Source organism: Prinia subflava, chromosome 26 (assembly GCF_021018805.1).
Source record: "Prinia subflava isolate CZ2003 ecotype Zambia chromosome 26, Cam_Psub_1.2, whole genome shotgun sequence".
NCBI lineage: Eukaryota > Metazoa > Chordata > Aves > Passeriformes > Cisticolidae > Prinia > Prinia subflava.
Genome location: NC_086272.1, coordinates 2,021,710 through 2,041,381, shown reverse-complemented (window position 1 = coordinate 2,041,381; position 19,672 = coordinate 2,021,710). Strand labels below are relative to the sequence as shown.

Sequence of the window (19,672 nt, the reverse complement as noted above, 5' to 3'; positions counted from 1 at the left end):
GGAAAGACCCACCCAGTGCTAGGAAGGTGGACAGAGCTTCAGCCAGGGCTCTGAGCTGGTGGTCCATGAGCAGCTTCATGATGGGGAGAAGCCCCACAAATGCTTGGAGTGTGGGAAGAGCTTCAGCTGGAGCAACACCCTGATCCAGTACCAGATGATCCACACCAGGGAGAGGCCCTATGAGTGTCCTGAATGTGGGAAGAGGTTTCAGACCAGCTCACATCTCCTCAAGAACCAGTGGATTCACACAGAGGAGAAGCACTTCTGCTGTCCTGTCTGCAGGAAGGGCTTCAAGAACAACTCCCACCTCGTCACCCACCAGCGCATCCACACCGGAGAGAGGCCCTGTGAGTGTCCCCAGTGCAGGAGGAGCTTCACCCACAGCTCTCCCTTGACCAGGCACCGACAGAGGCACTGGTAAGGGAAGTCCTGTGAGTGACCCGACTGTGGGGAGAGCTTTGTGTGCTGCTCCAACTCTATCCTGCATCAGGGGACCCACGTTGGGCAGAGCCCTGATGACCCACATTCCCTGTGATCTGCACTGGGGAGACACTGGGCTGGTGGTCCTTTTGTTTGGTGGTCCCTAATATTCTTTTGATTCCTCTTCATCCCTTTAAAACAGACAAAATTGGGATAAAAATGAACAAATTCATCAAAGGCATCTAAAGGCTCACTTTTTGCTAGTCTTTTGAGGGGATCTGGGATTCAGGGAGATACTTGAAGGGATTTAGGGATTTGGGGGTATTTGTTGTCATTTTCTCCATTTCTTGGCACTCAAAGAGATGAGAAGGTTTGATCTGTTACCTCAAAACCACTCAATGCCACTGAAAACTATTCAATCCCACCCCAAAATTTCTTGATTTCAACAGCCCCTCAGGGTGGAACGGGGTTGGAAGGACTTTGGTGAAGTGTGCTGCAAATCAGGAGGGGTGAGATGGGCATTGGGTGGAGTGGGATGGGTGGGATGGGGTTTGGGAGGGGTGGGATGGGGGAAATATGTCTTGGGAAGGGGGTCCTGATGTCCAGGAGAGGTGGGATGGCTTTGGGTGGGGATTGGGAGGGTGTGGTGAAATCTGGAATGAGAAAGCCGAAGGCTGGGAATGATGAAGGGAGAGGGAACCCATTCCTGAGGGAGTTTTTGGGTATTCCACATTCCTGAAGGCATTTTGGTGCATCCCAGGTTTCTGAGGTGGTTTGGGGGCACTCCCCAATTCTTGGCAGGGGGTTCCTGAGAGCAGCTCCATGGAGCCCCATTGCCAGGGGTGGTTGCTTTGGGCACGAGCTCAGAGCTGCAGCCAGAGTCCATTGCCTCGGTGCTGGAGAGCAGAGAAATGATGAAAGGCCCCAGATATCTCCAGGGTGTGTTTGGGGGGCCAGGACAAGTTCTGCATAGGTGGGACAGTCACTGCCCCAGCCCCAGCCACTGCAGCCTCTGGGCCAGCCCCAAAGTGGCTGCCAAGCCCCTGGCACCCCCAAAACCCCACCTGTGTGAGGAACCAGAGCAGGTGAGGCTGTGACACGGCTGTGACACTGACACCTCCCACGGCCCCGGAGCCTACAGCAGCTGAGATGGGCTGGATCCAAGGTCTTGGCTGTGGATGTCTCTCTCTCTCTTCTCCTGACTTCCTCTTCTCAAAATATGGATAACTTGAAGTTGTAGGGTTTAGCGTTTTCTGAGTCAGTGCTTTGTAAAGTGCCTTACCATATTCCAGGTTTAATATAATTTACAAGCTGGGTACTATTTCTGTGTAAATGTTTACATCATAGGTTATAATTTAGAATAAATACTGTTCAGTGCTGTTCTTTTGTTAAATTGTGTAAGGTGTAAGTTAAGGTTAAGGTAGAAGCTAAGTCCTGTTAGTTTGAGCTCTGTTCAGCTAAAGGCCATGTTCCTTTTATTCTTGCCCTCACTGTCCTCGTCACACACACACAGAGGGACAGTTCTCGGTTTGTTTGTGGTTTGATTGCTGGATTTGGTTTGGTTGTGTTGATGCTTTCCTTCCTTGGTGTGCCTAAAGTGTCCAGTCAGGGGTAGAGTGACTCTTGCCAAGGAACTTGGTCGTGCCTCACCACCTGTGCTCCTAATTGGTGACTTCTGTCAAATATGCTAATCTGCTAAACTTATAAAACTGTATTGACTTCATGGAGGGGTTGGGCATTTTGTGGACATTATCTGTATCTGCCCCTTGGAGGCCTCCAATAAAGATCAGCCTTTCTGTTACCTCCTCTATAATATTATCTCCAAAGGGTGTTACTTTATTTCTAGGTTCTGTAAGGCATCAACACAGCGGGGTCTCAGGGCACCCAGGAGACCACAGTGACACAATGACATCTTGGGGAGCCAAGTGCCAGCTGCAAACACAGCGGGGCCTGATGGAAGCCAGGAGCCACTTGGAGAGTGCCAGGGCACGTGGAACTCAGTGCCCGCTGTGACACAGCACAGCCCCATGGAGCTCAGCAGACCACTGTGACAACGTGGAATCCCATGGATGCAAGGCTCTACTTGGGCAGAGTGGGGTCTCCTGGGACACAGGTGCCACTGGGGCACTGCCAGCTCTTGTATAACCCAGTGCCCCTTGTGACACAGGGCAGCCTCATGGAACTGTCCTGGGGACGGTTCATAACCCATCACCATTTTGGGTTGTTTTTTGTTTTGTACCAGGAATGGTCACTGCCTCCCCTCCCTGCCTCTAGGAGTGCTGCAATGGGTGGAGGGGCAGCCCGGGGTCCTGCAGGGGTTGGGGGACGGGGGCTGCTCTTCCTTCTGGTTGGGGCCATTGACTCAGTGGCCACGTGGCACAGCGCATCTGCTTTGAGGTCCTGTTGCCCTGTGGTTTTGGTCTTTTGCTTTTTTCCTCTTGTTTTTTTTCTCCTTCAACACTGTTACTGGGGCTTGCCAGCTTGCTTCTCTGCTCCTCTGCTGCTTGGGAGAGGAAAAATTCTCTGCACCTGGTGGGCTCCCGCAAGGCTTTATCTTCAAACCTGTCCTGGGGGTGGATCAGGGATGGAGTCTCCCAGGATCATTTGTGCTTAGCGGGTGGACTGCCTGACAGCTCCAGCTGACCATGGAATGTCGAGGGTCGCTTCTCATCTGCCCCTGGACCTCTGGGGATCCATGACTTCCTTCCTGTGAAAAAGAACTGTTCTTCTCTTCCAGGGACCCATGGCCAAAAATGGGATTTGGCCTCGAAAATTCTGTTTATCCAAAGAATTCTTCCAGCCAAAAGCTTCCAGGAGGGAAAAGTCTGTCTAGCTTGGCCTCCTGGGGGCCATGTCTGGCCACCAGATCTCCTCTGGTGATCTACCACCAAAACACTGGGGCTCTGTGCTTTTCTTCCTATGGAAAAGGACTGTCGTTCTTGTCCATGAGCCCATGGTCAAAATCGGGATTTTAGCCCCCAAATTCTATCCAAGGATTGCTCCCAGGGAAGAGCTGCAAGGACAGACAAGTCTTGCTGGCCTTGGCCTCCTTGGAGCCACCTGTGATCTGCCTTCAAAACATTGGGGCTCCACCCTTTCCTTGCCATGGAAAAGAACCGTCATTCCAGGTGTCCATGATCAAAATCCAGAAGATTCCACTTCCAAATTTCAGTATATCCAAGGATTGTTATCAGATCAAACCTTCTGGAAAAGACAGATCTGCCTGGCTTGGCCTCCCAGGGGCCACCTCTCATCTGCCTTCAAAACACTGGGGCTTTGTGCTTTTCCTCCTATGGAATTAAACATCTTCCATGTCCAAGTTCCCATGGCCAATACTGAGAATCCATCTCCCAAATTCCATATATCCAAGGATTGTTCCAAGACAGAAGTTGCCATGAAAGACAGGTGTGGCTGCCCTCACTTACTGTGGCCACCTCTCATCTTCCAAACCTCTTGGACTTCGTGCTTTTCTTTCATATGGAAAAAAACCCATCCTTCTTGACAGGGCACCCATGGCCAAAACTGGGATTCCACCTCCCAAATTCCATCGCTCCAGGGATTGCTCTCAGACAAAAGCCACCAGTACTGTCAGGTCTGGCTGGTCTGGCCTCTTGAGGGCCAGCTCTCACCTGCCTTCCAAACACTGGAGCTCCATGCTTTCCTTTTCATGGAAAAGACTCATCCAGCTCGTCCAGGCACAAATGGCTGAAAGTGGGATTCCACATTCCAAATCCCCAATATCCAAGGGCTGTTCCCAGACAAACCTGCCTGGACAGATGGATGTGGCTGGCCTTGGCCTCTGGTGGCTGTGTCTCATCTGTCTCTGAAACACTGGGACTCGGTGCTTTCCTTCCTCTGGAGACCACTGTGACCCTGCGTGGGCTGGTGGAACCCAGGGCCATGGGGACACTGCAGGGCTTGTGTGACCAAGGGGGCCACAGTGATCCTGTGGTGTTCCATGGGACCAAGGGGCCACAGTGATCCTGTGGTGTTCCATGGAACCAAGGGGGTCACAGAGTCCTGTGGTGTTCCATGGGACCAAGGGGCCACAGTGATCCTGTGGTGTTCCATGGAACCAAGGGGGCCACAGTGATCCTGTGGTGTTCCATGGGACCAAAGGGGCCACTGTGGCACTGAGGGGACCCAAAGAACCACGGGGCCTTTGTGACACTGCAGGGCCCCATGGAACCAAGGGAACAGGGAACAGTTCTGGCTGGCTTGGGCTCCTGGGGCTGCCTGAGGGGTCCGGCTGACCTTGGAATGGTGAGAGCTGCTTCTCCTCTGCCCCTGGAGCACTGGAGCTCTGTGCTTTCCTTCCTATGGAACAGAACTGTCCTTCTTGTCCAGGCTCTTGGCCTCAACCTCTTGACCACTGTATAGGGACAAAGGAGCTCTGTGCTCAGTGGAGTGGAGAATGAGGACAGGGGATGAGAGCCCTGGAAGCGACTGAAGGCTGGATTCAGAGCTGATGTATCCTATTAACCTAGTAGAAAACAGCCAGAGAAAGAAATTATTACTGCAAAGGGCAGCAGGGGAGGCACAGAATAGACATGAGGAGAAAGGAATTTCCCTGCCAGGGCAGGGCTGTGGTGCAACACATCCCCCAGAAGGAGTCTGGAGCAGCCCAAGGCTCTGTGTGCCCAGGCAGAGGCAGGCAGGACGCAGAGCTGTCAGCAGAGGAAGGGACCAGCCAGGTGGGGCAGCTGGGGGATGAGGACAGCCTGCAGGGACAGAGGCGCAGGGCATGGACACCGTAGGACAGCCTGGGCTGCACAGGGCACAGGATGGGCAGCAGCTGAAAGGCCCTGACACAGCCAACTCCTGCAGCACTTGGGCCATGGCTGCTGGCCCTGGGCCTGAGGCATCAGAGGAGACAAGTGACCCTTGCAGGTCTGGGGTCTCATTGCCTCCTTGTCCCTGCTCAGCAGCCTGGCAGGGGCCGTCCCATGGTGCTGCCCTTGGCATTGCACATCCCCACATCCCAGTGGCCTGGGAAGAGCCCTGAGCAAGGAGGGAGGGACAGGATCTGCCTTGCCAGGGGCTGGTGCTCAGGCTTTGTCCCTGTGCATTCCTGAAACACATCCAGGTTTGCTCAGCATCAGAGACACCTTTGCCTTGTTTGTCCCCACCTGTCATCACTGCCTGCAGTGTTCTGCTCTGACTGGAACCTCGGGACACTTTCTCAGACATGTCTCTTAGTGGGACCCACTAAAACTTGAAGAAACTTCAGTTTTTCAATATAATTTTGAATTCTTGAGAAGTTTCTTGAACACTCTCTCAGGGACTGAGTCTCATGTAAACAACACCAAACCTCAAGAGACTAATTGAAGTCCTTAAGCTGTGTCTGTGCTGCTGAGCTGGGCTGGGCTCCTGGCACAGAGGCAGCTCCTGGCAATCAAGAAGACCTTCAAAAAGCCATTTCTCCTGAGGAGCAGCTCCTCTCCCAGCCCAGCAGGCCTGAAGGGTGCTGTCTGCAGGCACCTCAGAGCAGTGAAGCAGACAGAGGCTTAAAGAAACTGGAAGGACAATTATGAGGTCATTCATGGGGAAATGTTCACCACTTGTGACACAGTAAGTCTGTGGCTGCAGGGATCTCCTCAAGCTGACCCAGGACAGCACTGAGGTGACTGTAAGGATGGCTCTGCTGCCCTTGCTGCTTTGGGGGAGGATGTGCTCCAGAGCGGGGCTGGCCTGGGCACCGTCAGAGGGACAGAGCAGGAGCTGGGGCTGCAGCCAGGGCTGCCCAGGGCTGTGGTGCAGAGCAGGTGCTGCAGCCCTGAGGGCTCTTGGCCAGGCCAGGGCATCTGCCACCTGCCAGGGGCATCTCAGCCTGCCTGGGAGCTCCCATGGACTGTGGGGAGAAGTTGGAGGTGGAAGGAGCCACCCCCATCAGGGCAGATTCCTGCTGCTGTGGAGATGGTGCTGCATGGCCAGGACTGCTCTCAGCTTTCTCATAAAGGAAAGGGAAAGGGGCTGTCAGGGTTGTCTGTGCCACTTACACTCCTGCACTGTCACCCTGGGGATCAGCAGATCTGCCTCAGATCTCCCTCAGAAAGTGCCTCCTCACCTTGCTCTAGCTACAGACAGTAGCAGCAGCACCTTGGCTTGCAGCATCTCTGTTTGTCTGAGCAGCCCTTAAGGCCCTGGTGCCAGGGAGATGCCCCTGGGCAGTGCCCTGTGCTGGGAGGGGTGTGCAGGGCAGAGCTGAGCCCCCAGGGCAGGGCTGGGCTCTGGGAGCACTGGCAGGGACAAGGCTTGGATAGAGAGAAAGTCTCTCAGCTCCCAGCAGGTGCAATTCCAGGCAGCATAGAGGCGGACCAACCCTGGATAGCCTTTCCTGTGTAGCAACACAAAAACAACAACAACCACAACAACAACAACAACAACAACAAAGAGGGGAAAAAAAGGAGGGAAGAGTTTAGGGAAATTTTTTTTGACTTTGGAGCTTTCAGAAATTCCACTTTTTTTCAAGCACATTTTAAGTATTATCGCTCTGAAATAGAGAGAGGTGTAATGAACAAAGGGCACCTGTGTGTGACCAGCAGTTATGGCTGCACTGAGGCACAGGGAGCCCTGTTTTCCCTCTGCGTTCAAAGGTGTTCAGGCTGAAAGTGGTGCTGAAGATGAGGCAGGAACTCAGCAGCACAAACCCGAACACAAAAAAGTTTAGAAAAATTCCCTTGCGATAAGTAATTTTGAGGGGATTACAAATACAATATATAGGATTGACAGAAGGAATATGATACCACTTTGTCAGTGTCTTCTTTCAACAGCCCGCAATGCCCAGAGTGAAGAAATGTCCAACAGCAGCTCCATCAGCCACTTCCTCCTGCTGCCATTGGCAGACACGCAGCAGCTGCAGCTCCTGCACTTCTGCCTCTTCCTGGCCATCTCCCTGGCTGCCCTCCTGGCCAACGGCCTCATCATCAGCGCCGCAGCCTGCGGCCACCTCCTGCACAGCCCCATGTTCTTCTTCCTGCTCAACCTGGCCCTCAGCGACCTGGGTTCCATCTGCACCACTGTCCCCAAAGCCATGCACAATTCCCTCTGGGACACCAGCACCATCTCCTACTCAGGACGTGCTGCACAGCTATTTCTGTTTGTATTTTTCATGTCAGCAGAATACTCCCTTCTCACCATCATGTGCTACGACTGCTGCATGTCCATCTGCAAACCCCTGCACTACGGGACCCTCCTGGGCAGCAGAGCTTGTGCCCACATGGCAGCAGCTGCCTGGGCCAGTGCCTTTCTCACGTCTCTTCTGCACATGGCCAATACATTTTCCCTGCCCCTTTGCCACGGCACTGCCCTGGGCCAGTTCTGTGAAATCCCACAGATCCTCAAGGTCTCCTGCTCACACTCCAACCTCAGGGAACTTGGGCTCACTGTGCCAAGTGCTTTCCTATATGGCTGGTTTGTGTTCATTATTTTCTCCTATGTGCAGATCTTCAGGGTCATGCTGAGGATCCCCTCTAAGCAGGGACGGCACAAAGCCTTTTCCACCTGCCTCCTCACCTGGCCATGGGCTCCCTGTTTGTCAGCACCTCATTTTTTGCCTACCTGAAGCCCCCCTCCATCTCCTCCCCATCCCTGGATCTGGCCCTGTCAGGTCTGTACTTGGTGGTGCCTCCGGCCCTGAATCCCCTCATCTACAGCCTGAGGAACCAGGAGCTTCAGGCTGCAGTGTGGAGACTGATGACTAGATGATTTCAGAAACACTTAACTGCTGGCCAATTTCTTGCAAATCACTTGTAATAGAATTGATATTTCATAGTACTTCTTGGTTTCATTTTTGAGGTTCTTTTTATTTGTTTTACTTATTAAATCTTATCCAGAAATTAAAGTCATTGTTTCTGCCACTTCTCATTTTTTTTCTCTCCACCTCTGTTGCCATGAGATTTTCCTAGTTTGCTGAGCGTTCATATTCAAGTAGAAGGTTTGCACCTTCTCATGCTCTTTCATGTAAACACCAGTTGTATTCTGTAAACATTGCCACTGTTTTCACATTCCTTGCTGGAACAGACAAGACTGTGTGACTGTCCCTTTGACCAATGTGGTTGAGAGGTGGGAATGCCACTCTCCAATCCATGGGCATCTTGCTAGAAGTATATAATAGGAAGTAACAAACAAAGCAGGAGATTCTCCCTGCTGCTCTGATCTCCCCAAATTCGTGGCTCCATGTGTCTTTTCGGGTGAGGCTCACAGTGACATCTGGAGCCCACATGGTCAACTTGCAAGCTGTGAGACAAGAAAAAAGAAAAAAGAAAAAACCCCGTCTTCCATGGCTGCAATTAGAAACTCACGATGTTCTCGGAAGATCGACTCCTAATAGAACTTCTCTGATCATTCTTGATGTCCCGTGAAGCCGAGCTACCCAATGGACACGTAAGAGTACTGTACACTTGGGGAAAGACACATGGAATTTTTTATAGTGCTGAAAAGCACTTTCAATGACCGCATGGAAAACCCTAGGGAAAAGCCTTTTTCCATCCGTCCTTGACGAAGATTCCAATGCAGGCATGCTCTTGGGGTCTTGGGGCACAGTCTTTCTGTTTCTAAGACAGACTGTTCGACATCCCACAGAGAATATGATGGGAAAATCAGAAATGTCCCAAGTTGCTCAGAGTCCTGCTCAGGGAGAGGAAGGGACACAGCCCAGGACAGATCAGCTGCGCCTCAGATCCCCCTGGTCAATTCTCTAACCCCTCCCTGCATCAGTCACCAAAGTGGGAACATTTCCATGTTCCACTGAGCTGCTGATGTGCAAACAGGAGCACGTCTGTGCAGAGCCCATGAAGCCCCAGCTGGGCTCACCCACAATGGCCCCTCAGGTGTGCAGGGGCTGGAAATGTCCCTGGGCCCCTCCTGGGTCAGCGCTCCTCAATCCTCCAACAAAGGAGGCACGAAGCACCAAGAGGCCAAAGGAAAATCTTCCTGCTGGCTCCTGGGGAAAATCCAAGGCAAACAGTCAAGTCAGGTGTCTGCAGGGTTTTGCCACCTGTGCCACAAGAGGTGCCTTCTGTGTGGTCAGTGTGCCGTGAGGAGGGAACATTTGCTGGAAATGTCAGGGCCTGTCAGTGGAGAATGGAGGCGCTGGCAGCTGGTGGGAGCCCTGGGCAGGGGCTGTCATTGATCTGTGCCCTCGGGGCTCCCCCTGCCAGGGGCTCTGAGCTGGGCCAGGAGCGCGGGAGCCTCGGCTGGGGAGGTGAGCCCTGCTCAGGGCCAGCGCTGGCAGCAGGGCAGGGCAGGGCCATCCCTGGGGCCAGGGGCGCTGCGGGAGCTGTGTGCCAGTGCCAGCATTGCCCAGCGCTCCCCAGTGCCTGCAGAGCCTGCAGATCCCAGTCTCCCAGCTGTTGCCATGGCCCAGGACCCCGCTGTGCTCCCAGCTCCCCGTTCTCCCTGATCCTGGGCTCCTGGGGCCCCGAGAAGAGGGCTCAGGGAAGCTCCCCGTTCAGGCCAGAGGCTGCAGTGGCAACAGGGACAATTCTGCTGTGACACACCAGGTCTGGGGCTGGCCTCAGCTCCGGGCTGTCCTGCCAGGAACGCTCTGGCAGGGCAGGGCCGGCGGGAGATGGGGGATGTGGCACTGGGGGCTGCTGGAGGATGGATGGTGTTGGAGCGGGGCTTGTCCCCACAGGGTCCCCAGCTGCCTTTGGATCCCCTTGGCCCCCCTTGGCCCCCCCGGGTTTCCTGGGCCCTTGCAGGGGCAGCTGCCCCGTGCGGGAAGCTGCAGGGATGCGGGCAGGGGGACTGGATCCGTGCCGCAGCTGGGATGGACTCTGGGCAGGGCTGGGCTTGTGGCCAGGGCTGGGGGCTGTGCCAAGCCGGGCTTTGGCCTGGGGGCTGTCGGGGAGGGCGCAGGGAGGAGTCCCGGCAGGGATAAAGGTGCTGGTGCCCTGCTGCAGCCTCAGGCAGCGCTGCCCAGTGCCAGAGGAAGATGAAGGTGGCTGTGCTCGGCGTGGCCCTGCTCTTCTCCATGCTGCTGTGCCTCCCAGCACAGAGCCAGGTGAGGCTGCAGGGCCACGGGCTGGGCTCAGCGCTGGGGGCTCTTCCCAAGGCAGGGGCTCTGCCGGGCTCTGCCTTGCAGCCCTGCCCAGAGCAGGGGACAGCCCTGGGCCGGGGGGCTGAGGACACCTGTGTGCCCCCAGCCCCACCAGGGCCAATCCTCACCAACCTTTTGCTCTCCTTCCCCAGGCCCACATGGATGGCAGTGGTGAAACTGTGTGTGCTGGGGTAAGTCCTGGAGCGGGGGGCACCAGTGTGGGAACTGGGGGGCACTTTGGTCACCCCCAACCTTTCCCAGGACTGGGGACACCCCAGTGACCGCTGACATCTCATGCTCTCTCCACAGCAAGCTGGTGGCATTGGGAATGATAAGGTGGGTACCCCGAGTTCTTCTGCTGTGCCCAGACCCTCCCCTCTCGTGGCCATCACCCTCCAGGCCATCCCAGTGCATCCCAGTGCATGCCAGTGCACCCCAGAGCTTCCCAAGGCTGCCCCTTCCCCCAGGCTCCCCATTGCATTCCCACCCAGCCCAGTGCACCCCAGTCACCCCCAAAGAGCATCATGGCCACTCCATTCCCTCTCCTCTTGCCCTCCAGTCCTTTCCCTTTCTCTTTGCCCATGGCAGTGGTGTCCCCCAATCCCCCTCCTTGACTGCCACTCCCAAAGCCCCTCCCAAACCCAGCAATTTTGCTCCTCTGCCCCCAATTTCCCCTGCCCCCACCCACCCCCCACTTCAGCCTCCATGGCCCCCCCACTGGAATTCCTGCCTCCCCACCCACATTCCCCAATTCCCATCCCTTCAACACCCCCAGCCCCATCCCTTGGGACCCCCAGCTCCCCCCACTTCACTGTCTTTGGGTTCCCCACATCCCACTCCTTCCCCTCCTCCTTGGAGGCCCCAAATTCCCCTCGCTCTCCTTGTCTCCATCCCCACCATGGTCCCTGCAGGAACAGGGATCAGGGGAAACTGTCTGGAGTGGGACTGGGGGCAGCAGAAGGGATTTTCCCCCTCAGACCGGGGCCAGCCACGGGGCTTGGGGACACCTGTGATCCCCTGAGCCCCACAAGGGCCATTCCAGACTAATCCTTTGCTCTGCTTCCACAGGGAGGTGTAGTAGGAGGCTGGGGTGCATGTTTTAAGGTAAGTCCTGGAACTGGGGCACCAGTGTGGGAACTGGAGCCATTTGGGTCCCCCTGTGCCTTTCTGGTACTGGGGACACCCCAGTGACCAGGGACATCTGCCCATGTCTCTGAAAAAAACGATTGGCTTCCCATAAGTTAAGAGGTCTGAGTTGGGTACCTGGAGTTCTGCTGGGCCCAGAGCTTCCCCTCTCCTGGTCATGACCCTCCAGTGCACCCCAGTACATCCCAGTGCACCCCAGCATGCCCCACTATGTCCCAACGTGCCCCAGTACCCTCCAGTGTGGCTCTAACCCTGCTTTCCCCCTCAGCGCCCTGTGGCTGAACAGGTGAAGCTTCTGCGGGAGTGATGCCCGGCTGCCCCTCTGGATGCCCTGGTGAGAAATCTGTGGGACTCTCCAGCCCCACCAAAGATCCTCGGGGGCCAGGGCACATCCCTGAGCCCTCTGGGCTGTGCAGACCTTGGCGCTGGCAGAGGGACATGCAGGGGACTGTCCCTGATGCATGTGCTGGGCTGAGGTGGACAGAGCTGTCCCCAAGGCTTTCCTTGCACCGGGGGGCTCTGGGGACACCCAGTGTCCCTGTGGGAGCAGGGAGGGCTGTGGGAGCTTTTGGGATATTCCAGGCTGAGGGGCTCTGGGAGCCACATGGAGCTCAAGAGCCAAGTGCAGTGCCAGGTGTATGCAGGGCTCCAAATCCCTTCTCCTGCTGCAGGGCCCTGCAGAGAGGGCTGGGGACAAGGGCCCTCTCATGTCCCAGTGGACAGCAAGGTCCCAATTTGGGTTCATCCTTTCAGGTCTGGAATTGGTGGTGACACTCGTGTCCTGTCCCCCTGCAGCAGCATGAAGAGGTGATCATCCCTGGAGAAGGCCCTGATCCCCTGGGAGCCCTGGGAATGTCCCTGCAAGAATCAATAAATGGCTTCAGCAAAGCAGCTCTGGCTCTCCGTGTGGCCTTGTTCTCATGTCCCTGTGTGTGTTCCACGTTCCCTGTCCCTGTGTGTTCCTTGTCCCTCTCTCAGCCCTGCCAGGCTCCGCTTCCTCCCCCCCCATGAGCAGAGCGACTCTGGGGGCTGCCAGGGCTCTCTGTCCCTTCCCCCCTGCCTGGTGCCCTGGGCAGGGCAGGTTGGGACAGCCTGGAATGTCCCCCCACAGCTGGCAGGGCCCAGGGGCACCCAGAGCAGCCTCTGGAGCGCGCAGGCTTTGGGGCACAGAGGGCAGCAGGTTGTGCCCAGGGCTCGGGGAGCCCCATGCCCAGGGAGCACAGCTTGGGCTGGCGGCAGCAGTGGAGCACGGCCAGGAGCCTGGAGCCCTGGCTCCTCTGCTGCCGCTGGGAGCCACAGCGCTTCCCTGCCCAGGGATCAGTCAGAAGGGCAGCACCACCCATGGATCCAGCAGTGTCCTGGTGTTCCTTCTTCCCCTGGAGCTTCTCAGTGGTGGGGGGTCCTGAGGTCATTCTGAACTTTTCCCTGTTTATCCCTTTGAGCAAACCAAGGAATTAGTGCTCATGGGCTACCCAGCTCTCGCATGCCACTGCTTCAACAATTCCCTGGCCTTGGGTGCTGATCAGTCCCGGCTCAGGCTGTCTCTTCTCTTCAGCCGGAGCTTTCTGGGGTCGGTGGCCGTGAATTGGTGGTCGCCATCTGCCCCTCTGCAGTGGCCTTTGACCCAGTCGGAGCTGATTCCTGCTCGGGGGCTGGGTTGGATTTCCCTATCCAGCACCAGGGATCCATTCTGCTCCCCCAGCTTTGTTTACCCCCCCCCCCCCAGGGTCTGGGATAAGCCCCGCACAATTGTCCCACCTTGATCTTATCTTGGGGTGCTCCATTCTGTGCCTGTCTCATGCCAAAGTCCTCCTGTGGTGACAGTGTTTGGGACGGACAACTGCTGCTCCTCAATCCCAACCCCAGTGGAGCCTCCCCAGCCCCAGGAGTCCTCCCTGGGTGTCCCCAAGGTGTCCCCCAAGTGTTCCAGCCCGGTGATGCCCTGGTAACCCCCCAGCCCCTCTCCATGCAGGTCCCAGAGCACAACGAGCTCTTTGAGGCTCTGCACTGTGACATCTTTGGGGCTCCAGTGCCGACGGTGCTGTCAGTGCTGGTCCCCATGGAGATGTGAAATGCCCTCAACAAGTAGTGGGGGTGGCCTTCATCGTCACCATCATCTTCATCACCACAACCACCCACACCATCAACCTCACCCCACCATCATCATGGTCATCACCCACACCTCCATCATCATCACCCAATACCATCAACCTCCATCCTCACCACCACAGCACCAACAGCACCATCATCACTGTCATCTTCTTCATCACCTTCATCTTCATCACCCACACCATTGACATCATCACCATTACACTACTAACACTATCGTCACCATCACCATGATCATCATCATCATCTTTATCACCACGTACCTCATCTTCCTCACTCCTGCCATCACCCACACTGTGCTGAACTCCATCACCAATATCCTCATCATCCAACACCGCTGACACCGTCACCATGGCACCAGTAACACCATCATCACCTTTTATCATCTTCATCACCCACACCATCATCTTCATCAGTGACACCTCTGTCTTCATCACCCACACCTTCACTTTCATCCTCAATACCATCATCACCATCATCTTTGTCATCACCATCTTCATCACCCACACCATCATCTTCACCACCAACCCCAATCAACACCAACAAACACCATCACCATTACACACCACCATGGACACCGTTACCACCACACCACCCACACCTTCATCTTCATCACTACCAGCATCATCACCAGTCAACTCCAATACAAGCAACACCATCACCGTGACATTGAGAACATCATCATCATCATCATCTGTGGGTTTGGTATCTCCTTCTCTTCTGTTGTTAGAGCCGGGATTAATTGCTTGAGGGACACAGTTCATGTTTGGACTCAGATGTTTATTAATTCTTATCTTTAGTACAGTCTCACAAGTTGTGAGTTCTAGCTAACAAGTGAAAAGTGGCTCTGTCTCTAACTCTTTCCAAGGTCTTTTAAGCACAAATTCTCCAATTATGAAATGACACCTAGATTATTTTTACTTTTCATCCAATAACCAAACCCCCCTTAGTCCACAATGCAGATTTTCTTACCCAATTACAGTATACCACCCAAAACCATGAAGATGAAAGAACTTAGCCTACGCCCTAAATCCTCCATCTTGCTCTCTATATATTACTATATACTTTAACTTTATAATCCAAGTTTTCCACCCTGTGACATCACACACTTCTATTCAAACTGCACACCCATAATCCCAGTGCTATCACTCGATTTTGGAAGCCTTTTCCATGGCCTCAGGTCAAATGTAGTGCTTGCCTGAGGGTCAGGGCCTGTTAGCACAGAAAGCCTAAAATTCTCAGTTTCCAGGCTTCCAACAATCATCACCACCATCACTGAACACATCATCATCATCACCACCATCACCATGGCCACCATCTTCATCACCCAACTCCATCATAATCATCACACGACCATCAACACCATGCCCTTCATGATGTCCCCGTGTCCCTTTTATGCATCCCCCCATGTCCTCCTCCATGGCAACCCATCCCCTCCCCCACCTTCCATCCCCTGTCCATGTCCTGCCATGTGCCCCACCCCCATGGTGACCCCCAGATGTTCCTGATGGATCCCTCAGGCTCTTGAAGAACCAATCCCTGGCCCAAATGTCTCCCACCAGGTCCCCTCGTGTCTTCGTGGTGTCCCTCATCCCCCTGTCCCTGCCAGGGTGACCCCTTCATGCCCCCAGTGTCCCTCCCAGCCTGTTGGAGAACCAGATGCTGCCCTGGGTAAACATCTGCCTGATGGGCTCCATCCGTCCTCTGTTCCCACCATGTCCCCCCCATGTCCCTCCCCATGATGACCTCCCAATCTCTCCCCCCATGGTGATCCCCCAATGTCCCCATGTCCCCCACAGCCTGCCAGAGAACCAGCTGCTGGCCTGGATGCCACCCTGGGTGAACATCTGCCTGATGGGAAGGAGCCAAACCCCTGGACTGTGGGGTGCTAGGTGAGGATCCCCAAGATGGGGTTGGCAGGAACCCCAGTTTGGCAGGAGATGGGTGCAGGGACCCTTGAATTGGTGGGTTCAGGGTCATGGATGTGACAACCCCAATTCTGGGGGTGTTCCATGGGGGAACATGAGGTTTGGGGGAAATGGGGGGGGGGGTATTGGTGCAAGCGGGCTCCATTGTGAGGGGAGGGATGGTTTGGGGTACCCTGAATTTCAACGGTGGTGGAGAAACACCAATATTTGAGGGGAGTACAAATTTTGGGACAGACTCCTGGATTGGGGCATTCTAGGTGTGGAGTGATGTGGGAGGACCCCTGGACTGGAGAGACAGTGAGGTCCCAGTTTGGGGGATAACTCCTGAATTGTTGGGGATCATAGGAGGGGGAACCCCAACATTGGGGTCAGTGGGCACCCTTGAATTGGGGGAATCTGGGGAGAGGACCCCAATTTGTGGGGATCAGTGCTGGGTGTGATGTGAAACCCTAATTTTAAGTCAATGACTGGGGGAACCTCCCCATTTTTCCCCACCCCATCTTGGGTCTGAGGGATTGGACATCGCTCTGGGGTTCCCCCGACCCCCCTCTCTTCCCCAGATGATTTTGGGGCTGCGCCAGGCCGGGGGCTTCACCCGCTGGTTGGGGTTGCAGTGCTCGAGTGCAGATGAGGCTCTGGCAGCTGCAGGGGCAGGGGCTGACATCGTCCTGCTGGACAACCTGGCCCCCAGGTGAGCCCCAAAATCCGAGGGGGGCCAACAATGGTGGGGCCCCAACTGTGGGCTGGACCCCAAAAACGAAGGCTGAATTGTGAAAACGGGAGATAGACCTGGAGAATGGAGGGAAAAGCTCCAGAAAGTGGGGGGTCACATAGATCCAGGATCTGCCCAGTCCCCAAGGTGTGACCCAAAAATCAAGAGTGTGGCAAAAATGGGGCTCTCAGGTGTGAGACTGCACCACTAAACTGGAGGGAATCTGCTGTAAATGTGGAGCAGCCTCAAAGGTAAGGCGGAGAACCCAATCTTTGGGGGGTCAAAGTGTTGGAAAACCCCAATTTTGGGGGTATTTTTGGTGGGGGGACAGCAATTTTGGGCAACGGTGTGTGGGAAATGCCTGGATTGGAGCGATTGCGTGGGGGAACTGAAGCTTTGAGGAGTTTGGGTTGAAAGGATTCTGATTTGGGGCATTTATGGAGGATTTGCACCCTGGATTAGAGGGTGCAAGGTGGAAAGAACCCGATTTTGATGGTCAGTGGGTTGGAGAACTGAAATTTGGAGCTGTTCCTGGTGCTCAGGACTTTTTGTAGGTCCTTTGGTGGTGAGGAGTCCCCATTGGGCAGATTTTGGGAGGTTTCTGGTTTAGGGGACTCCCAATTTTGCAGAGACAACTGTTAACAGGTGGTGCCAATGCCTAAGAGGACAAAAACACCCCAAAGACCCCAAAGCTCCACCTGGGCTCCCTCCAACCCCCTCCCCACCTAAGGGAGAGCCCAAAACCCACCCTGGGGTCCCTCTGCACCCCTTTTCTCTCTGTATCCCCAAATAAACCCCTCCTCTACACATTCCCCCAGTTTGATTGGGGTGTCACCCCCAAAATCCACCAGCCAGTGCAAAACCAGCCACTTCAGAACCAACTAAACGGGGGGTCATGGTCACTGACCCACTGACCCCCGACTCCAAACCAGCGTCAGTCCTGCTGCTCAGCACTGGGATTGGCCTTTTGCAGACACCCCCAGCTCCTCCCTGAGAAACTGCAATGAAAAATAGGAAATGCCTCGGGTTGGGGTGGAAAGTGGCAGCCAGGGAATGAACCCTCAGGTGCAACAAGAGTTCAAGGGTGCCAACCCTGGTCTGAGGATCCCAAAGTCCAGTCTGAGAGGCCCAAACCTCAGCTAGGGGGGCCAAGATCTGAGCTGGAGCATCTCAAACCCTGGGATGGCATCAGAGTGTCCAGGACAGGCCAGGGCATATTTTGGGTTTGCCAGCCCATCCCGGGGAAAGGCAGAGCTGAAACTGCAGGGCCAAGGACTGAAAGCAAAGAGGAGCCAATGTCCCCAATGGCAAGGGCCAGGGAGGAGGCGTGGCAGGAGCTGGGGCTGCAGGAGAAGGAGCCACGCGGCTCCTGGGGCAGGAGGAGGAGATGCCAAGGGTGCCCAAGGGCACTGGAGCAGCTGCACTGCAATTCCCAGCTGCAGCAGGCAGGCAGCACAGCTGGGGCTCCTCATCCCTTCCAAATCCCAATCCTGGCCCAAGAGGGGGACAAGGGGAGCCCAAAGGGCAACGCTGGCCCTGACCCCCCTTCCCAGTGGCTCTTGCACAGCGCTGATCCCATGGCATGGCCATTGGCAGATCCCACGGAGCAGGATCCAGGAAAGAGCAGCTCCACCTGCTTCCCTCAGCCCCTGCACCTGATGCTCTGGTGCCAGGGCCCAGCTTCCCCATGGAATGGCCAAGCTGTTTCCCCCCTGGAAGGCTCCTGCTGCTCTCCTGCACCATCAGCCCTTTGCCAAGAGCCCTCCCAGCTTTCTGGCACAGCCACACAAGCTCCTGCTCCCCATTTCTCACTGGGGGCTCCTTTCCCAAGCCCCCTCTGCTTTCCTGCTGTCCCCAGCACAAGACAGGACATCCCAGAGCCCCTGAGGGTGCAGGTGGATCCCAAAGCACCACAAGGTGCAGGTGGAGCGCACATGAAGCACAAACTCCTTAAATTAAGTCGGGCTGACTGCAAGGGAAAGCTTCCCAGGGGTGCAGGGTGGATCCAAGAACTGCCAGGATCAGAGGGATTTGAGCCATGGCACAACTTGTGACAGGAGCAAGAGCAATGCCCAGTTCTGCCCTGGGGACTCATCTGGCAGCTCCCCAGCAGTGGGTGACGCCCCGTGCTGTGCATTCCCAGCTCCCCAGCAGTGGGTGACAGCTGTGCTGTGCATTCCCAGCTCCCCAGCAGTGGGTGACACCCCGTGCTGTGCATTCCCAGCTCCCCAGCAGTGGGTGACACCCTGTGCTGTGCATTCCCAGCTCCCCAGCAGTGGGTGACACCCCGTGCTGTGCATTCCCAGCTCCCCAGCAGTGGGTGACACCCTGTGCTGTGCATTCCCAGCTCCCCAGGAAGCTGCAGACAAGGTTTATGGGGAAGCCACTTCTGTTGGGTTATGGGGTGCAGGAGGGATGCCCCGGCTTTCCAAATGCCTGAGAGGAGCCTGGCAGCAGCTGGATCCAAGGGCAGTCCCAGGCAGGATCAGGCGCTGTGTCTGGATCCCAGCTCTGGGCTGCTGGAATGTCCTGGGTTGAAGCGCAGACCTGTGAGAAGCACAAAACATTGCAGGCTCAGGGCCAGGCTGAGCAGAGGTGCAGTTCCCTCCTGCACACTCACTGCTACCTGCAGCTGCAGCAGCCCCGCTGCACACGGGGAACCTGCCCAGCTCTGCAGCACACGGGGCTCAGGGACAGCCCCGAGCCAACATTCCCACATGCACCTGGCCACCAACTCCCAAAGCAGGCAACTGGGGCCACCTGAGAGCCCCTCATGGCCACAAACCCCACGCCTCAGCCACAGCTGCACCTGCCCCGCCTGGCAATGGGGCACAGCCCAACCGGGGCCCCCTCTCCTCCAGCCGCCTCAAACTCGGCCATGGGGACTCGATGCCAGCCTGGGTAAAAGCTCCACTGCCGCAGGGATCGGCGGCTTGCCGGGCCTCAGAGTAATTCTAGAGCTAAAGCGGTGAGAGACATCAGCTGGGCTCAGATAATACATGCCAGCGCTCATCCCGGGCCCGGCAAGCGCCTCCTCCTCCTCCTCGTGCCCGTCCCCGTCCGGCGCGGCGCTCCCAGCCCCGAGCCGCTGTTCCCAGCGCGGTTCGCTCCCTCCGGCTGCAGCTGGGCCCCGGGGCGCAGCCCTTGGCACGGCGCTGGAGCCAGCGGGACAAAACCCCCCCGGGGCCGCCCCGGCACGGCCCTTCCCGCGGCCCCGGCTCGGCGGCACCGCCATCGGCCTGAGCGGCCTCCCTGGGCCGCCCGGCCCGGCCCGGCCGCTCCGCCCTGGGCCGCGCCGTTCCGGCCTGGCCGCGC

At 56.2% G+C, this 19,672-nt stretch overlaps 1 non-coding gene across 1 annotated transcript; it reads right to left on the bottom strand.

Moving 5' to 3' along the window:
- Positions 1–19,294: 19,294 nt before the first annotated feature.
- Positions 19,295–19,378, bottom strand: LOC134562240 (small nucleolar RNA SNORD45). The gene has a single exon (XR_010083111.1). It is a non-coding gene; the product is annotated as a small nucleolar RNA SNORD45 (small nucleolar RNA).
- Positions 19,379–19,672: the final 294 nt, after the last annotated feature.